The following is a 19,978-nucleotide window of genomic DNA, read 5'->3' as shown; positions in this document are numbered from 1 at the left end:
GTTTCATTTTTATTTTAACTTGCCTGTTTCTGGAGATGAGTGAGATGGAAGAAAAACTGCTCACATCTGAGGAAAAACTATTTGTGTCTGAGGAACAGATAGGGAGAAAGGACGGATACACATTTCAGGAGGATAGAAAGGCTGATATAATGAATTATTGTTCCATTTTTATTGCATTCTGTCTCGTTTTTGTTTGGCGTCATCTTCTTGGGTTGTATTATAGTAGAAATACGGGATCAGAAATTAGTAAAAAACAAACCGAAAGACTGTTAACTAAATTATTAAAGGAAGGAGGCTTCCCAGTAAAATCAAGAGCAGTCAGGGCATACGTTGACATAATACAAAAATGTAGCCCATGGCTTTTTAAGGAGGAGTTGTTAGATATATCACAATGGAACCATCATGGAAGATTTAAAAAGAATAGAAAACAACGACCCAGGGAATTTGCCAGTTGGCACATTGCCATTGTGGACGTTCGTATCTGGTTTGCTTATTGCTTAGTCCAAAGCCTTCAGTTCAGAAAAAGGTAGAGGAAGGAGAAGACATATTGATTCAAGTAAAAGAGAAGGTCTCTCAAGTTATGTCAGAAAGAGGAAAAAATTCAAGTAAAAGAGAAGGTCTTTTGAGCTAGTGAGACAGAGGAAGGAAGTTTAGAGCAGGAAAAGCCATCAGGGGAAAAGTTACAACAGGAGACTGCTAATAACACCTTTCTATCAGAGAGCGTAACTGTCCAGCCAACAGCACCACCTCTACAGGAGACTAACAGCATTCTATCACCAGAGGGCATAAGTGTCCAATCAACAGCACCACCTCCATATGCTAGGAGACTCCCAACCCCCACAGTTGATAGTTGGGATCCTGAGACAGGATCTCAAGTATGCCCTGTATTTGAGGTAGGAGGGCAACGAATTTACCAGGGTTTAAATTTCAAATCAGTGAAGGAGCTAAAAGAGGCTGTAACAACCTATGGTCCTCAAGCACCCACTGTAAGCTTTGTCGAATCAATTACCAACTTAAACATGACGCCAGCAGATTAGGCTAATATTTGTAAAGCTGTGCTAAATGGAGGACAATACCTGTTATGGAAGGTTGCCAATGAGGAATTTTGCAAGGAGACAGCTAGGCAAAATGCAGTAGCTGGTTATCCTCAGAGAAATCTAGATATGTTGTTAGGAAAAAAACCTTATGAGGATCAGCAGAAACAAATTGCATATGATCCTGGTGTATATTTACAAACTGCTGTAGATGCAGTTAAGGCATGGAAGACTTTACAAGGACATGGAGGCTTACAAGGTCAATTATCTAAGATAATACAAGGAGCTAATGAACCTTACACTGAATTTGTAGATAGGCTTATTCAAACAGCTACCAGAGTTTTTGGGAATACAGAACAAGCAATGCCATTAATAAAACAACTGGCTTATGACCAAGCGAATCTTGGTTCAGAGATATCATTAGACCATGGAAACAGGAAGATTTAAACACATATATTAAATTATGTAGAGACATTAATGAACAAGAGCAAGTCATGACAGCTGCAGTAAAACAGGCTTTAGATGCCAGAGACATTAATGAACAAGGACAAATTGTGGCAGCTGCAGTAAAACAGGCTTTATATGCCAGGCCAAGAACATGCTACATTTGTCAACAAACAGGACATTTTAAAAGGAATTGCCCCATAGGAGGAGGGTTTAACAAAACTAGGTATCAAAAGAGTAGAATACCAGGTATTTTCCCACGATGCCATAGAGGGAGACATTGGGCTAATGAATGCCATTCTCAAACCACCATAGAGGGTATTCCATTACATTGGGCTAATGAATGTCGTTCTCAAACCACCATAGAGGGTACTCCATTATCAAAAAATGAACAAGGACCAAGTGTTTATCCACGATATCGTGGAGAAAGGCATCGGGCTCCATTGGCAAAATATAGACAGGGGGCCCCAATGCTCCAGGGCCCCAAACCACAAATATACAGAGCACTGGAGAAACCCAGCAACCCCATCAATGTAGTGACCATGACACATTGTCCATCAGATCCCTCATCAGACAAACCAGAGGGAGCGCAGGGTTGGACATCTGCGCCTCCACCAGATCAGTACTAACTCCAGAGATGGGAGTTCAAATCATTCCCACAAGGGTAAAAGGACCTCTTCCCAAAAAAACAGTAGGCTTATTATTGGGACGCAGCTCTTCTACTCTAAAAGGACTTTTGATAAGTCCTGGGGTAATTGATCCCAATTATGAAGGTGAAATAAAAATTATAGCCAGTTCTCTAAAGGGTATATCAGTAATTTCACCAGGAGATAGAATAGCACAGTTACTAATAATACCAAGCCTACATTATAAATTTTCCAGTCATGTTGTAGAAAGAGGTTCCAAGGGATTAGGCTCCACAAGTGTAGATTGGGCTATGCTTTTTTTTAAATTTAGATTCTCGCCCCGTGCTAAAATATTCAAGGATATGAATTTAATGGGCTACTGGATACAGGTGCAGACCTTAGCATCATCTCTCGTCAAGAATGGCCAAAACATTGGTTATTACAACAAGCCACTCAAACGCTTCAAGGCCTAGGAGTGGCAACTAATACTGATAAAGGTGCAATTGTATTAGATTGGAAGGATCCTGAAGGATGTGAAGGAGCTATACAGCCATATGTATTGGATCATCTTCCCGTAAATTTATGGGGACGAGATGTCTTAGATCAATTAGGTTTGACATTAACAAATAACATCAACCAAAATGCACCCACTATTATGGCTAGACAAGGTTTTAGGAAAGGAAAAAGATTAGAAAAACAAGAACAAGGTATAGCAGCACCAATACAAATAGATCAAGGAACAGACAGACATGGGTTGGATTTTCACAAAGGGCCACTGAGACAATAAAAATTACATGGAAATCAGAAAGACCAGTATGGGCTCCTCAGTGGCCCTTGATTAAAGAAAAGATACAAGTAGCCCATGATCTGGTCAAACAACAATTAGCGGAAGGACATATACAACCTTCTCTATCTCCCCATAATACTCCCATTTTTGTCATCAAAAAGAAATCTGGTAAATGGAGATTATTACAAGATTTAAGAGAAATTAATAATGAAATGGTCATTATGGGACCTGCTCAATCGGGGATTCCTCAATTGTCTGCTTTGCCAAAAACTTGGTATGTTTTAGTTATAGATATTAAAGATTGTTTTTTTCAATTCCAATTCATCCTGAGGATAGTCGACGTTTTGCATTTACTATCCCTGCACTAAATCATGAAGGTCCTGATCAGAGATATGAATGGAAAGTACTCCCTCAAGGGATGGCTAACAGCCCAACTATGTGTCAAATTTATGTTAACAAAGTAATCCAGCCACTTAGAAATCAAAATCCTGAACTACAAATATTTCACTATATGGATGATGTATTATTAGCACACAAAGCTAAAAACACATTGCTAGAATGTTATGCCACACTTACAAACTTATTAAAAAATTATAATCTAGAGATAGCAATAGATAAAGTACAATTAAATTTTCCAATTAATTATTTAGGAGTTCTATTATCCTCAACCATGGTCCATCCATCAAAAATTCAAATACGAGTAGATCAACTCAAATCACTTAATGACTTTCAAAAGTTATTAGAAGACATAAATTGGATAAGGCCTTATCTAGGTATTCCAACAGGAGAATTGGGACCTTTATTTGATATCCTAAAAGGTCCATCATATCCAAATTCACCTGAATGCTACCGCCTGAAGCACAAGAAAGGCATTAAAAATCATTGAAACATATATGGAAAATATGCATTTGGATAGAATTGGTATAAGTTTGCCTTTATTATTTATTGTACTACCAACAAAAAATATTCCTACAGGATTATTTTGGCAAGAAGGTCCATTATTATGGACACATTTATCTTATTCTCCTAACACTATTCATACTAGGTATCATGAGGTGTAGGACAATTAATACTCAAAGGAATAAAAACAGCAAAGGTAGTGTTTGAAATTTCTCCCAATAAAATTATTACTCCATATACTATGAATCAAATTGATGAATTAGCTAATGAGTTAAATACTTGTGCAATAATCATGTGCAAATCTAATGTTTCATTTGGTAACCACTTACCATCTAATCCTTTATTGTCTTTTTGGTCATTGCATCCTGTAATTTTTCCAAAAATGACAAAAAAAAAACACCTATCATGAATGCTCCAAATATATTCACTGATGGGTCAAATAATGGTACAGCAGCAATAGTTACACCTGATCAAACTTTTACATTTTTAGTACCCAAACAATCAGCTCAAAAGGTAGAGCTTAATGCAGTATTACAAGCTTTTGTGATGTTTAAAGATTCTGCATTTAATTTATTTTCAGATACTCAGTATATAATTAATGCTATAGTATCCCTTGAAGATGCTGGTAGGATTTCCCCTTCTTCTAATGTTTCCTCTTTGTTTTCCACTATACAAAGTTTAATCTGGGACAGAAAAGATCCATTCTTTATAGGACATATCAGGGCACATACAGGATTGCCTGGAGCCCTTAGTTTGGCCAATGATTTAGCAGATAAAACTACACATGACAAACATATTTTCTCTACACTAGAAGAAGCTATAAATTTTCATAAAAGGTTCCATGTCAATGCTAATACTATACAGAAGAGTTTTAAAATAACTAAGGAACAAGCTAGACAAATAATAAAACAATGTCAAAATTGTGTGACCTTTTTACCACAAGTTAATCTTGGAGTCAATCCTAGAGGATTGATACCTAACCATATTTGGCAGATAAACATCACACACTTGCCAGAATTTGGAAAATTAAAATATTTGCATGTTACAATTAATAGTTCTTCTGGATTTTTGATGGGCTCCCTTCATGCCGGAGAAAAAACTAAAGATGTTATATCTGATTGCTTACAAAATTTTGCCACTGTGGGCATTCCAAAACAGTTAAAAACAGATAATGCCCATGGTTATAATTCTACCTCTTTTAAACAATTTTGCTCATCATTTGGCATTACTCATATAACAGGAATCCCATACAATCCACAGGGACAAGGCATAGTTGAAAGAGCTCATCAAACTATTAAAATGTACTTATTAAAGCAAAAAGACAGAATTGGGAAAGGGTATATATTCCCCAAAGATAAACTTAAAATAACCCTTTTTACTCTAAACTTTTTAAATTTGGATTCATCAGGACTTAGTGCTACAGAAAGGCATATGTGTCCAAAAAATGTACATAAGCCCAAGGTACTTTGGAAAGATATTCTAACAGGAAAATGGAAAGGTCCTGACCCAGTAATTGTCTGGAGTCGGTGGTCTGTTTTTGTGTTTCCACAGGAAGAACAGCAGCCGATTTGGATTCCAGAGAGATTAACCAAGGTCCTGACCCAGTGATTGTCTGGAGTCGGGGGCCTGTTTTTGTGTTTCCACAGGGAGAACAGCAGCTGATTTGGATTCCAAAAAGATTAACTAAAGCAATTTCTACAGACCAAAAAGAAGATGATTTGGCTCAAATCCATAACAGCTGATATACAAAACTCCAATTTGACTATCCTTACATCTGCAACAGAACCAGGATGCTTTTTTCAATATCTATTTTATTATTGCCCTTTCCCATATCATGTAGTTCTTTTTTGTTTTTTGAGCTCATAGAGTTTTTAAACATTGCAATGGAGATTTAACCTGTAAAGTTATAAGGCCTTTTCTATTATGTTATGTGTTGTATGTATTATATTATGTGTGCACACTTGTGTTTTGTGTTATATGTTTGAATGTACGTATGTCCATATATCATATATGATGAGCACTCATGAAAAAATGAATCCAAATATTTTTTTCACATGATTTAAATGGTTTAATTTAAATTGGGTAAATAACTGTTAAGAATTGTTTTAATATGTAAACAAAAAAGGAGGTTAAGAGATGTGTTTGTTTACTTTCACATTTCCTTTTCATTATATTTAATAATTCTCTTCAAGATAATGTAAATTGTTAAGAAAATTGTTTTCTTTTAGTGCCTTCTGGAATGTTGCACAATTTTTTCTTTAGCCATTATTGCCAGAATTCCTATCTTCATCCCAGTGCCCGTAAAGACAATGTAAATTGTTAAGAAAATTGGTTTTTTTTTAGTGCCTTTTGGAATGTTACATAATTTTTTTCTTTATCCATTATTCCCAAAATTCCTATCTTAATCCTAGTGCCAGTGAAGACAAAGATAAAACTAATCTACAGCTTCTGCAATAGCTATCACTGAACTGCTTGCAGAACTTGCCTAGACTATGTGTCACTTATATGCATTGTGAACTCACTTGTATGCATTGTGAACTATCTGTTGCTGCATCGACTTGTGGTAGTGTTGGGGTATTTTTGCTGATGATGTCATTGGTGGTACAATTTTTCCAACAAAAGCCGTCAATTGGCTTGGTGTATCTTCCTCCCTTCTGCTTGTCATGATCGTTCAGCTAAAATTTGGAGGTCAACAGAGGTGAGGCAAAGAACCTCACCCCCCCCCCGTTGGTACAAAGACCTCTCCACAGGTGTGGCTGTATACTGGACCAGTAGTCAATGACGGGTAAGATTTAATTACAGTGGTACCAACCTACGACAGGAGGCTGACACCCTGAGGTCAGCTCATTTGAAGACGGGTAAGGACCATATGTAGTATTGGACAACCTAAGGCAGGCACGGTCCCCAAGCCACATGCTTGTTGTTTAAACAGAGAGGGGGAGATGTTGAGAGTCACAGCCAAAGGGGCCCCAGCAAACTTCCAGCTGCCAGCAAACTTCCAGCTGCCAGCAAACTTCCAGCTGCCAGCTGATGATTGGCTCACAGCGGCCCCAGCAACATCTAGCTGATTGGCTCCTCTACGAAGCTGCTCATTGTTTCCCTGCCCTTTGAGACCACAGAGCTGCTCATTGCGGGACTTCTTTGGCTCTGCCCACACGACCCAGCCAATCGGCCTCAAGAGGAGGAAGATTGTGGGAGGTGGTAAGGCTTGTGTGGGTGAGAGGCTTGTGGAAGCCGGTGGTGGCAGTTGGGCTCTGAGGGTTTTTTCCTGAGGAGCTGTTTTGTTTGGCGTTTGTAGTTCTAAAAATAAAGTTAGTTTCTTTTGACAAGTGGCTCTGAATTGTGCCCAGACAGACTGCGGCAGCATACAAGTGAGTTCACAATGCATACAAGTGACACATAGTTTAGGCAAGTTCTGTAAGCGGTTCAGTGATGGCTATTGCAGAAACTGTAGATTAGTTTTATCGTTGTCTTCATGGGCACAGGGATGAAGATAGGAATTCTGGCAATAATGGCTAAAGAAAAAATTGTGTAACATTCCAGAAGGCACTAAATAAAACAATTTTCTTAACAATTTACATTATCTTGAAGAGAATTATTAAATATAATGAAAAGGAAAGGTGAAAGTAAACAAACACATTTCTTAACCTTCTTTTTTGTTTACATATTAAAATAATTCTTAACAGTTATTTACCCAATTTAAATTAACCATTTAAATCACGTGAATAAAAAAAAATATTTGGTTCCATTTTTTTCATGAGTGCTCATCATATATGATATATGGACATACGTACATTCAAACATATAACACAAAACACAAGTGTGCACACATAATATAATACATACAACACATAACATAATAGTAAAGGCCTTATAACTTTTTACAGGTGAAATCTCCATTGAAATGTTTAAAAACTCTATAGTCAAAAAATAAAAAATATAATTGATCAGCAAAACATTAACTTAGGCTTTGACTCCTATTTGCTTTTTTTTAATTGAGATTAATAAGTTTAAACCAGAACCAAATGTATATAAAAGGAAATACTGCATTTTGTTTTCATCAGCATTGAGAATAATCATATGAAAATAAAATATTTTATTAATTTAAATTCACAGCTTTTATAACATTAGTGAGATTGGATATTTGTTTCACATGTGTCACCAACTTAAATTTATTCTTTATTGTGAAATTATTTAATTATTTATTGGTACATTTTATCTAAGTTTCCCCAAAGTTTTTATTCTTTTTTTTTCAGTAGGTCTTAAGTTTTGGGGCAGGAGATGTAGCTCAGTGGTAGAATGTTTGCCTACTATGCATGAGGCTCTAGACTCTATATTCAATATTACAAAGAAACATAAACACTAAAAGCAAAAATATTTTAAGATCTCTTACATATAAGTAAAACTAATGCTTTGCCATATTTGTTGAAAAAATTTGCTTTACTTTTTGTCATATCTTATTTATTTATTATATAGATATAATAACACAACATTACAGACATATACACATATAATATACTTGGATATTTTCATATAGACAGTGGAACTGATATTTTAATTTGCTATTTCTCTCAGATATTTTATGCTTTAGAAGTCTTAGCCTTATTAATTACATATATATATATATGTATGTGTGTGTGTGTGTGTGTGTGTGTGTGTGTGTGTGTATACACACTATATTATTCAGTTTGTTTCGTATTTGATATTTAACTGGAATTTATTTTTTATTTTTTTATGAAATTCTTCTCAATCTTTAAACTATTATCAAAAAATTAAGGCTAATTATATTCTACATATTTTTAAAATAAGTTTCATCCTAAAATAAATTCTAATATAGTTCAATATAGAATTCCGACCTCTTTTGTACTATTGTTCTGTCTAGATATTCTTGGGTCACCATGTTCTGGTACTGAGACAACTGGGGAGATAAAAATACATGCTAATCCTTAAATCTTAATATTACTTTTCCTACAGATGCAGTATTCAATAATAATAATATATATGACTTAAATATCCTTAATGGAGATACCAAAATTTGATTTTTCTTCTTGTGTCTTCCAAAATTCGCAAGGAGCAAGAATATTTAGTCCTGCATGTATGTGGTAGATCTTGGTCTTGTGTACATAATAAAATCATTTGGGTAACTGGAAGAATATTGTATATTGTATCAAGTAGTTGAAGAAAGAATTCTGTGAAAAGACAAATGTGAGATCAGTTTTACCTCTCTTCTTTCTAAAATAAGAAAGGGTTGTTTCAATCAGGGTCATAGACCTAGTTGTATTTAATGAACTAGTCCTTGAAATTTTCCCTGCCATCATTAAATACCAATATTTATGTGATTATACACTAACATTAATGTTGTTGTTTCTCAATATTGGTGCATTAGATATTTATAACCTAAATAATTGCATACTCTTATTTGAGGACACTAAGACGATTATTCCAGTTTGTGACCATGGAGAGAGCATTATTACTATCTGCATTTGTCTTTCAAATTCTTTCTCTTCCTTGCCTTAGAAAGGTGAATCTTAGTCTAGGAGGGCTTTTTTTTCATCTATCCTTTTTTCTTTTTTCCTTTTTACCTAATGACCAATGTATGTTATTCCTACTTTAAGTGTAGCCCATCTGCTCTTAAATATACATGAATACAATTATTTTAGGATTGGGAATGTATCTCACTGGCAAAGTACCTTCTTAGTATGGACAATGTCCTAGATTCTATCCCCATCACTTCAGCAAAAACAAACACAAAACCATATTCATTTTTGGGAGAAAGCAACATAGAGAACCACCTTCAGAAGACTACCACTACAGGTACTGGAGACCCTGATATCCCTGGTCCCTTGGGCTTCTCCCTTGTACCCATTTACAGATGCCAGCCTCTTTGTTAGTCAGTATTATCTTATCAATCTCTGAGTAAATTTCAATAAGAGGAGAGTAGAAAGGATTAGACCTAGAAGTACTACAAAACATTCAGAGGAATGGAAAAGTCAAGTTCACAATTGGAGGGCCCATAGGCTATCAAGAAAGTTTCATAAAGATTCCTGTGTGAACAATTTGGGTATGGAACATTCAGAGTAGTAGTTCATGGCATGGTGGGGGTAGGGGAGTTTAGTAAAAGAAGAGATTTTATACTGATAAAGAAATGACTTCCCAACTGTGCTGAGGGCCATCTCAGAGTTAAAGAAGCATTACTGTTCATCTGAGAGAAGTCACTTTTGCCTAGCTCTCTCACACTTGCCTTTCAGATGTCCTCAACTGATGTCCCTAACTACAGTTTATTCACACTCTCAGGACCTCTGCAAGAAATCCTCTGGCGGTTTTTTTTTTTTTTGTCTTACTCTTCTCATCCAGGCCTTTTTTCTCCTTTCCTGACAGATAATATTCTTCAAATGACTCAGTTTATAGACACAAAACAAGGGCATGATAGCAGCTACAGGGAGTCAGAGGCCCATTCCCATGCCTGGCCTCCCCCTCTTCATGAGCTGACCTCTCCTACCCTGCTGGAAATGTCCTGAGTCTCCTTCACATTGTATTCTTTTTAGTTTTTTTTTAGTTTATTGATTTTTAAAACAAAAATAAATGACAGCAGAATATATTACAATTCTTATTACACATATAAAGTACAAATATTCATATCTCTGGTTGCATATAAAGTATATTGACACCAATTCATATCTTCATACTTGTACTTTGAATAATGATGTCTATCACATTCTACCATCCTTGCTAATCCCCTGCTCTCTCCCTTTCCTTCCTACCACTGTGTCCTATCTAGAGTTCCTCCATTTCTCTTATGCTCCCCCTCTCTACACCACTATGAATCAGAATCCTTATATCAGATAAAACTTTTGGCATTTGATTTTTTTTGAGATTGGCTAACCTCACTTAAATTATTTTCTCCAACACCACTCATTCATCTGCAAATGCCATGATTTTATTATCTTTTATTATAGTGCAAGAATTAAAACCAAGTGACTGGGGATGTGGCTCAAGTGGTAGCGTGCTTGCCTGGCATGCATGTGGCCTGGGTTCCATCTTTAGCACCACATAAAAACAAAGATGCTTTGTCCTCTGAGAACTTAAAAAAAAATTAAAATTCTCTCTCTCTCTCTTTCTCTCCTAAAAAAAGAATTAAAACCAAGAAGCAGTAAATGGGATTGATTAAAACTAAAATGTTTCTTCTCAGCAAAAGAGCCTACATCTTGGGAAAAAAATTTTACCGCTCTCACATCACATGGAGCACTAATATTTAAGTTATAAAGAACTCAAAAAGTTAAGCACCAAAAAAACAAATACCACAATTAATAAATGGGCCAGGGACCTGAAAAGACACTTCTCAGAAGAGGATATACAATCAAGCAACAAACAAATGAAAAAATATTCATCATCTCTAACAATTACAGAAATGCAAATCAAAGTTACTCTAAAATACCATCTCACTTCAGTCAGAATGTTAACTGTTATGAAGACAAACAACAATAAGTGTCTAAAAGGATGTGGAAAAAAAATACACTCATACATTGCTGGTGGGACTGCAAATTGATTCAGCCAATATGGAAAGCAGTATGGAGATTCCTTGGAAACCTGGGAATAAAAGTACAATTTGACCCAGCTATTCCTCTCCTCAGTCTATACCCAAGAGCTTAAAATCAATGTACTACAAGAACAAATCTACATCAATGTTTATAGCAGCACAATTCACAATAGCTAATTTGTGGAGCCAACATAGATATCCTTCAGTATATGAATGGATATAAAAATGTGGCACATGATATTCATAATGAGGATATTTACCCTGCATACTAAATCAGATCATGGCTTTGTAATACATTCTCCACTCTGAGGAAAGCATACAGTGACCCATTTGAGCTACTTACAATTTAACATTTTAATGATGAGAACACTAATGCCACACACAGAGGCACATTGTAAGGTTGTCATGATTAAAGAATCTCAGTAACCTAAAGTTTTTTTTTTTATTTACTTAAAAAAATGTTTTGTAATTGAAATTTTAAGATGGATTCTTACTGTTATTTTTTTAATTCTGGAACATATCTGGTAAAAAATATATGAACTGATGAAGAGTATTTCTAAATGTTATATGCACATTCACATGGGAATTTTGCATACACAAGAAAAAGCACAGCTTGCCAGGTTTTATCTACAGCCTGGACTATTTTATGACTGGCAGTGAAGTCTCATCAGTTTCTGAATAGGGTGTTTTTTGGGTGGTGAAGGCGATCCCCCTCTCACTGTCTTGACAATGTCACAGTGAAAATAAGTGCTGGCAAAGCCCCTCTCCCACTGTCTTGACAAGGTCAGAGAGCATGAATGCTGAAAAAGCCTTGCTGGTTGGTGGGAAACCAAAACCATGAGACCCTTTTTTATGTAATTGGGACTTTTCATTTTCATGCTCATGTTCCTGACAGGAGGCATGAGTATGTTAAATGCCAAACCAAATTGAATTTCAGATGGCTAGATCATAACAGGTAGTTCATGCCTTGAAGGCTCTTCTACTACCCCTCAGCATATCATGGACAAAGTAGAAAGCTTCTCTACTATCTCAGCACATTGAGGACAAAACTGATAATGGAAAACAATTATTCTCCAAAAGGTCATGAGAATTTTAGGCACCACAATGATTATATCAACTAGAACCCAAGCCTATATTTCTCGCTTCTCAGGAAACCTAATCATTATGCTTATTGTAAAAAACCCACCATATGTAGTTTAATTTTGATTAAGGAAAGTTATGTTATACACTTAGAAAAGTTAAGACATATAAGGATACATTCTTTTCATTTCTATAAACCCTCTTATACTTCACATAGGGATTTATGATGAGCATATATAATATTGGTGGAAAGTGGACTTGATGTTTAGAACTTATTTTTAATTGAGAAAGATTATAAAGATATAAGGACTAGTGTACCTTGACTGAGAAAAAAGAAAATCTTTGAGAAAGCAGCTCAGTTTTAAGAGAACAAATTTAGAAATTAATTAAAGTAGTTTTATAAGACATATTTTTTAGAATAATGTTAGAAGCATTATTCTATTTAGATTTTTGGGTTTAGACTTGTTAGGTTTTTAGTTGTATGGGTTTCTGATATGTCTTAAGAATGGTTTATAAACTTTAGGATATTTTAAGTATAATATTTAAAGAGACTTTTTTATATGGAAATTTTAGATTAGAAATAAAAGTGCAGGTGTACTTTAAAACTTAAAAGTTAATGATACATTAGGAGACTTAGAGTCTGGTTATGTAGTTTGGCATTAGTTAATAAGAAAATAGTACATAATGGCAAAATCTGAAAAAAATGTAAATTAATGATGCATTTTATTAATGATTGATAGCTAAAAAACTCACATCCTATAAAAATGTAAATTGATGTTACATTGTTCTAATTATGTTTAAAGAAACTTTATGTCTTGGCAAAGTTTTGAAATTGTATAATCAATGATGTATTCTGAATGTATAATGATGAGAAAAATTGTAATAAAAGATGATCCAGAGACAGCTGCATTAGAGCTCTCTCTCTGGAGATTGCTCCAACCATATGATTCCTGTCTCATCTTTCTGCTGATGCCACTCATCTTTCAGGACTCCCTGGACTCCGCTAGGCCTTCACCCTGGAACTCTTGCATGTCTCCCTCTTTCATGCTCTTTTTTTCTTTCTCCCAGTGAGGTGGATGCTTTAAGTGGCAAATGCCTTAACTGCAGAGCCCTAGGCCAAGCCACTTGAGGTTTTGTTTTGAGGCTTTAGTTTTTTGGATAGCTGGGCTAATTTGTTCATTAATTTCACAAAAAAATTCTTGAAACTATTTACAATGAACTTAAATATTTTTGGTTATCATTGTATCTAGTGCTTTTGTGTTTATGTTAAAATATGAATTTTTTTCTTATACAATTAATTTAATTTGGACATCATATAGTTTTGCATTGTAACAGGTTTGCTAGTATGAATTTTTTTATTTTTTTCATATACAATTAACTCTCTTACAGTTACTTGGTTACAGTTCAAAGAGTCTTTTTATATTATTTTTACATGTTATTGTCACAAACACACTGCAAAGTATGTAGGACTACATAATCTTCATTATTTGACTGATAAGGAAACAGACACAGGTAAAATGACTTTCCATATTAAAGTTAGTGATAAGAAATTCTAGGATTTGTAGGTAGGTCTTGATGCCTGGGACCCTTTCAAAGTCCCCAGTTTCTTTTTGTTGTTGTTGTTGTTGTTGTTATTGTTATTCCATGTAATCTTCCTAAAAACCCTTGAATAGAGTAACTATTCCCACATTATATATAAGAAAGCTGGTTTAGAGAGATTAAATTTTGTATTCAAAGTCATCCAACTCATAATGTAATTTTTGCTTTTTGCATTGAGCTGTGGTGTCTCTTGAGGTATTCTTCAAAAAATAAAATTGACAATTTATGTATAAACTTACCTAATCTATGCTTACATGACTAAACAGATCCCTTGATACATAGTAAAATTTACTGCTGGATTTGGTTGTTAAATTGAGTGAAATACTGCTAAGATTTGAAACACTGAAAGTTTACTGAGTTTTCTTTCACCCTAAGGTATCACTGTCTGCTATTTAGAATATATTTTTCAATCCCACTACCAAAAGTAGTACTTTTTCAATCCCAAAAGTAGTCCCAGAGGTAGCTCTCACCTGTTTTTTGAGCATAGCTAAGGCAGGTGGCCAGGATTTATATTGCCATCCTGATACAGATGGATTTGTAATCTCATTTTCTAATTGGAATCCATGAAGACAATGAGATAAACTGGGTAGCCCTTATTTATATCATGTTTGAGGGGGAGGCTGTTTTTCTGCACTGTGACCTAAACCTCAAAATGACTTGACTTTAACAACAGAGTATATGATAATAATACAGTTTTTATCTTCTTTCTGAAATATTCAGAGTTTATTTTACTCTGATCACATCATGTTTGTAAGGCAATAGGAAATGGTGATAGTAATTTTATTTCCTAGATAGGGGAATTTAAGAGTTTGTTTGTTTGCACAAATCAGTATAAATTATGATTTTCAATTTAGGGCTCCAGGTTCTAAAAAACCAAGCTAGATAATCATGTTCATTAGGTTAAAAATATTATATACTTAAATATTTAAGCAGTATTTTAAAAGATTATTTGATGTTATTCAATTATTGGTATAAATTTCAGTGATTGAATATTATAATGTTTCATATAGTACATTCATTGGCTGGATTTGGACCATTGATAATGTAAAACTGTGGAATTTGGAAGAAGGGAGAGAGGGAGTTTGACATTGGCTAGTGTGCATATATATTGGGCAAGAAGAATTATACTTTTTCATAAAAGTTGATGATTCAAAACTTGACATTATATTGGATTATTGTAACAAATAAATTTTCTTACCCCAGTGGAGAAAAATGTTAATTTGTAATACTCATTATAATATTGAGTTAGAAAATCACTATCAAATATTGCTGAAACAATGCTGAATTACATATTTCCTAATGGAGAACTATGCTTGGAGATCACAGCCCCACTTCAGACAAAAGAAAAAAATGTTCTTATATGGGGTTTGAGAAAGCATGGCATCTTAAGATTGGACGATTTTCAAAAGTTAACAATTTAATGATTGGTTAACTTTAAGTTTGGAATTTAGAGACTGACTGACTTTGAGGAGATTATGGAATCCAGGAAGTTGCTGATTGGCTATTTATCTTCACTGAATGGAAAAGTTGAGTGATCATTGAAAGATTGATTGATCATGGAAAATTTAAAACTAAATGTTTACTTAAGCTTTTTACAGCTTTTGGCAAAAATGGAAGAATAATCTTTTTCTTTCTTGAAGTTGAAGAATAGGTACTCTTTATTCTTCACATTTATGTTAAACATATTAGTGTTAGCTATTGTGTTTGTGTGTGTGTGTGTGTAATCTGATTTTGATTTTCAACCTTTGAAAAAGGGGTATAACAAATACTATTTCTTTTCAATCTACCATTTTCAAGATTATTTCACATTTGAGACACACTGCTTCAAATTATTTATGTTGTAAAATGTATTTTTTTTCTTTTTGTAGAAATACTTTAAAAATTATGATGAATATTGTGTTACTTTTATGTCTATTATTCTCTCATTGTATTATATGTGTGACAAGGTTAGTATTCATAGATGATGAATTATGGATCTGAAAGATTGTTGTTTTTTGCTGTTATTATAGATAGATTCTTTTGTGGAAGGAAAGTTTAGTAGCAATTTTTCCTACTAACATTTTAGAAGATTTGATGATTATTTTATTCCTTTAATATGGTAAGTTACACTTAATCATTTTAGTATATTTTAATTATCTTACTACAATTATTATATCTTAGCAGAATTTATATAAATACATTTTGTTGTTTAATATTTAAAATATATTTACTCTTCAGAATGAAATAAAATGCTACCTTCTACATCTGGTGAAATTATAACAAAACATTTTTTTAATATTGAATTAGAATAATTTCATTTAAATTATTTTTCTTGTATAGATGTTAAGATAAAGTGGGGGCATTCATTATCTTAGAAGTAAGAGAAGCCAAAATGAGTTTTTCATGTAATTTATTTTTATGTTTAAATTTTTTAAAGTACTATATTTTCATATAAGTTCAGAATAATTTTATTTAAAAGAGTTGGTATTGTTTTTACATGAAGGCTGTAACTTTTTTTAACCTACGTTTTTTTATGACAAACCTGTGCCTTCTAGATAGGTATTATCTAGTAGTAAAGACAAAACAATTTTATGTGAAATCTTTTGAAAAAATGTAAATCTTGACTCTTTTGTTTACAGGCCTAATTTCTTACCTGCAAAGACAACTAACTACATTAATCTTAGCCCAGCATTAAAATTTATATTAGAGAATTATTTATGGAAATGCTATTGTTTATTTACCATATGACATTCAATACCTTAATCCTGAATATTTAAACTTAAAATTTTATATTTAATTAGCACTTTTATTTATAAGAATTAAACTGTCACTATTTCTGAATGTGGTTATTATGTTTATTTCAGCAATATTTGTCCTACAAAGTAATGGATTTGAAAGTATTTCTTTGCATATATCCAGTGATTAGTTGGGTCTTTGTTGCCTAGTGAACTGATTTGCAAAAGGATCTTTAACTGCCCCTGGTGACCCCTCCCTGGCCCTGGATTCCACTTCCCCTCTGTTAGCACTTCACAGGTAGCTGCCTCTAGTCCCACCTCAGGAGGAACCCCTGGTCAGAATGCGCTGTGTACTCTGGGCACTTTTCCTGGGCTGAAGCTGTAACAGCAGCAGCTGCGGGGGCTGCAGCTGCAACACCAGAGCTGCCTGTTTACCCTTTTAGTCCACCTCTGGCTCCTTCCCATTGGGCATTTTTGGCTGCCACTGCTGCATGCTGCACTTACACAGGGCATCTGCGGCCGCCTCTTAAACACTGGGCCTCCAGATTAGACCTCAGCCCACCAAGAGACTGATGGGCCCTTTCCTGGTGGCCTCTTAAGCAGCAGCCACCGCCTCGTACCTGTTTCTGCATGCTACTCTGCTACCCCAGTCACTGGCGGCCACCGCGGGCTCATCTCAGAGCTACATCCAGGAGTACAAAACTATCTACCTAGAGGGCCTTCCACCACTCCTTGAGTATGAATTGGCCCCATCCAAGTTACAAGAGGAGGTGGATGATATTTATCTCATTGGAGCTGAAGGATTGCCTTGGTCATGTACTGTGGAAGATGTGCTTAAGTTTTTCTCAGACTGCAGAATCCACAATAGTGAGAATGGAATACATTTCCTTTTAAATAGAGTTGAAAAACAAAGGGGTGATGCCTTAGTTGAAATGGAGTCAGAGAAGGATGTGCAGAAAGCCTAAGAAAAGCACTGCATGTACATGGGTAAGTGATATGTGGAAGTATATGAGATAAAAAATGATGATGGAGATGCCTTAATGAAGAGCCTACAGGTCAAATCATCACCTGTGGTGAATGATGGTGTAGTTCGTTTAAGAGGATTTTCTTATCGTTGCAATAAGAAAGACATCATAGACTTCTTTGCAGGACTGAATACAGTGGACATTATTTTGTGATAGCGTATAAAGGTAGAAGAAAAACATGGAAAGCATATGTGCAGTTTGAAGAACCAGAAATGGCCAACCAAGCCTTGTTGAAACACAGGGAAAAAATGGTAACTGATATACAGAGTTATTTCTAGCAGAAGGAATAAAGTTCGAACCCATGTTGGCTCTCATAAGGGAAAGAAAATGGCATCTTCTGCTACTGCTAAGTATATAACTAAGCCAGAAATTATCTTTGAAGAACATGAAGTAAATGAGGACATTATACCCATGACAGGTTTTGAAAAATTGCCTAAAGAGATGTCAGAAAAGTTTCCAGAGGCTGTTGATTTTGAAACTACACCTTCATTGTATTTTGTCCACAAGAAAGGATTTTCTTTTCAAGATAATGCCCAAGTTATTGTGAATTTTTTGCTTCCCTGAAGCCTGTGAGAATCACCATGGAATACAGTTCCAGTGAAAAAGCTACTGTAAAAACTGATGTGCACTTGGATACCAATGAGGATGCTTTTGCAGCTATGCTCAAGGATAGGTCCCATGTTCAACATAGGTATATGGAACTGTTCCTGAATTCATGTCCAGAAGGAAAATAAGACTTCCAGGGACACCGGATAGTAAGGATGAAACAAGAAGCATTTCATTTTCACATCTTTCTTAGACATGGTCTATAAAGTTTCTGTTTTTTGGCAGCAACAGCTAGAGAAAGGATTTGGGGTTTGGGGTTCATGCTTCTAAAATACATTCATAGTGAACTGCTGAGAAGGAGAAAAAATAAATTTGATATTGTGAAATAAACCACAAATCTTAAATTTTTTTAAGCTGTTCAGGATCTGATAAAGAAAATAAGATTATTATTTTTTTATTTTTTATAATTAAGCAGTTTGTTTTTTTTTGCAGAAGATTTGTTACCCATTGTAAAGACCACATATATTTATTCAGTACTATCTTTAAAATCTTTTTCTCATTTGAAAAGTAATCTGTTCAAGGTTTTGATTTTGCCTATAAATTGAGGGCTCTGATGTAAATCTTCTTATGGATAAAATAATGTTTTATTGTAACAAAACACTCACCAAAGCAAGGAAAGTTTTCAGACCTTTAAACCACTATGGTGTGGCAGAATAGTTTTCATTTTAGCTATATTTGATTATTTATATAGGGGTAGTGATTAAAATAAATAAATACTACAGGTTAGTGAGTATAAATGACATTTGGCAGTTTTTTGTCTTTACAAATGTTTTGCCTTTATAAACCTTGGGGTTAAAAAATTTAATATTGGTGCCTGTCTATTTTGAGAAAAGTCTAGTCTCAACTTAAAAGTTGACCCCCCCCATTTTTTTTTGGTTTGGGTAAACCTTAAAGGTATTTGCTAGTGGTAAAGTGATATGTCACAATAGTCCAGACTTGGAAGGACATTGATGGCTTTACTTGATTTGAACCATTTCTATATAGGAAAAAAGTCTGTCTCCTCATTTGCTTTTTCAGTGCAGTAGCACATCCCATATTTTAGAACAAGTAGGGGGGCCTTGCTTTAAATAAAAATAGCTTTTAATGTATAATTGTGTGAAGGGTTTATGGATAAAGCTACTTCTGCCACATTGTGACAGTACCTTCTGCTTTAATATTAAATATCTTGTTATTTAAATATTGGATAAAATGGGTAGCTTTAAAATGTATAAGTTATACACTAATTAATAACCTATCTTTATGTGCAAAAAAAGAAAAAAAACGATCTTTTGATGGTCTTTTGAGTAAGTTGGGAAAAAGAGAATTGTATGCTTTTCCAATTGGATAAAAAGAGGATAGTATGCTTTCCAAAAATATGTTTTGTTTTCTAGTGTTTGCTAATATATTAGGTAAAATGGTATTTTTGGTTTAATGTGTATTCTTTGAATACTGGTGAACCCAACCTTCTCTTTATTTACTTGCCAGCTGTGTGTATTTCACCTAAAGTTGCCAAATTTATATAGTAAAAATGGAGGATTTTTTGATAAATTTGAATTTTATGTAAACCACAACTAATATTTTTGTTTGTATTATGCAATAATTTGGATATATTTATTTCTGAACAACACTAATTATCTATTTGAAATT

General features: G+C 34.4%; 1 pseudogene; it reads left to right on the top strand.

Moving 5' to 3' along the window:
• The window catches only part of LOC101974185 (G-rich sequence factor 1 pseudogene), a 46,199-nt pseudogene extending 27,684 nt beyond the window's left edge, over nucleotides 1-18,515 (top strand).
• The last annotated feature ends 1,463 nt before the right edge of the window (nucleotides 18,516-19,978 follow it).

The sequence above is a fragment of the Ictidomys tridecemlineatus genome, chromosome 10 (genome assembly GCF_052094955.1).
Source record: "Ictidomys tridecemlineatus isolate mIctTri1 chromosome 10, mIctTri1.hap1, whole genome shotgun sequence".
Lineage (NCBI taxonomy): Eukaryota > Metazoa > Chordata > Mammalia > Rodentia > Sciuridae > Ictidomys > Ictidomys tridecemlineatus.
This window is presented reverse-complemented; position numbering and strand designations above follow the sequence as displayed.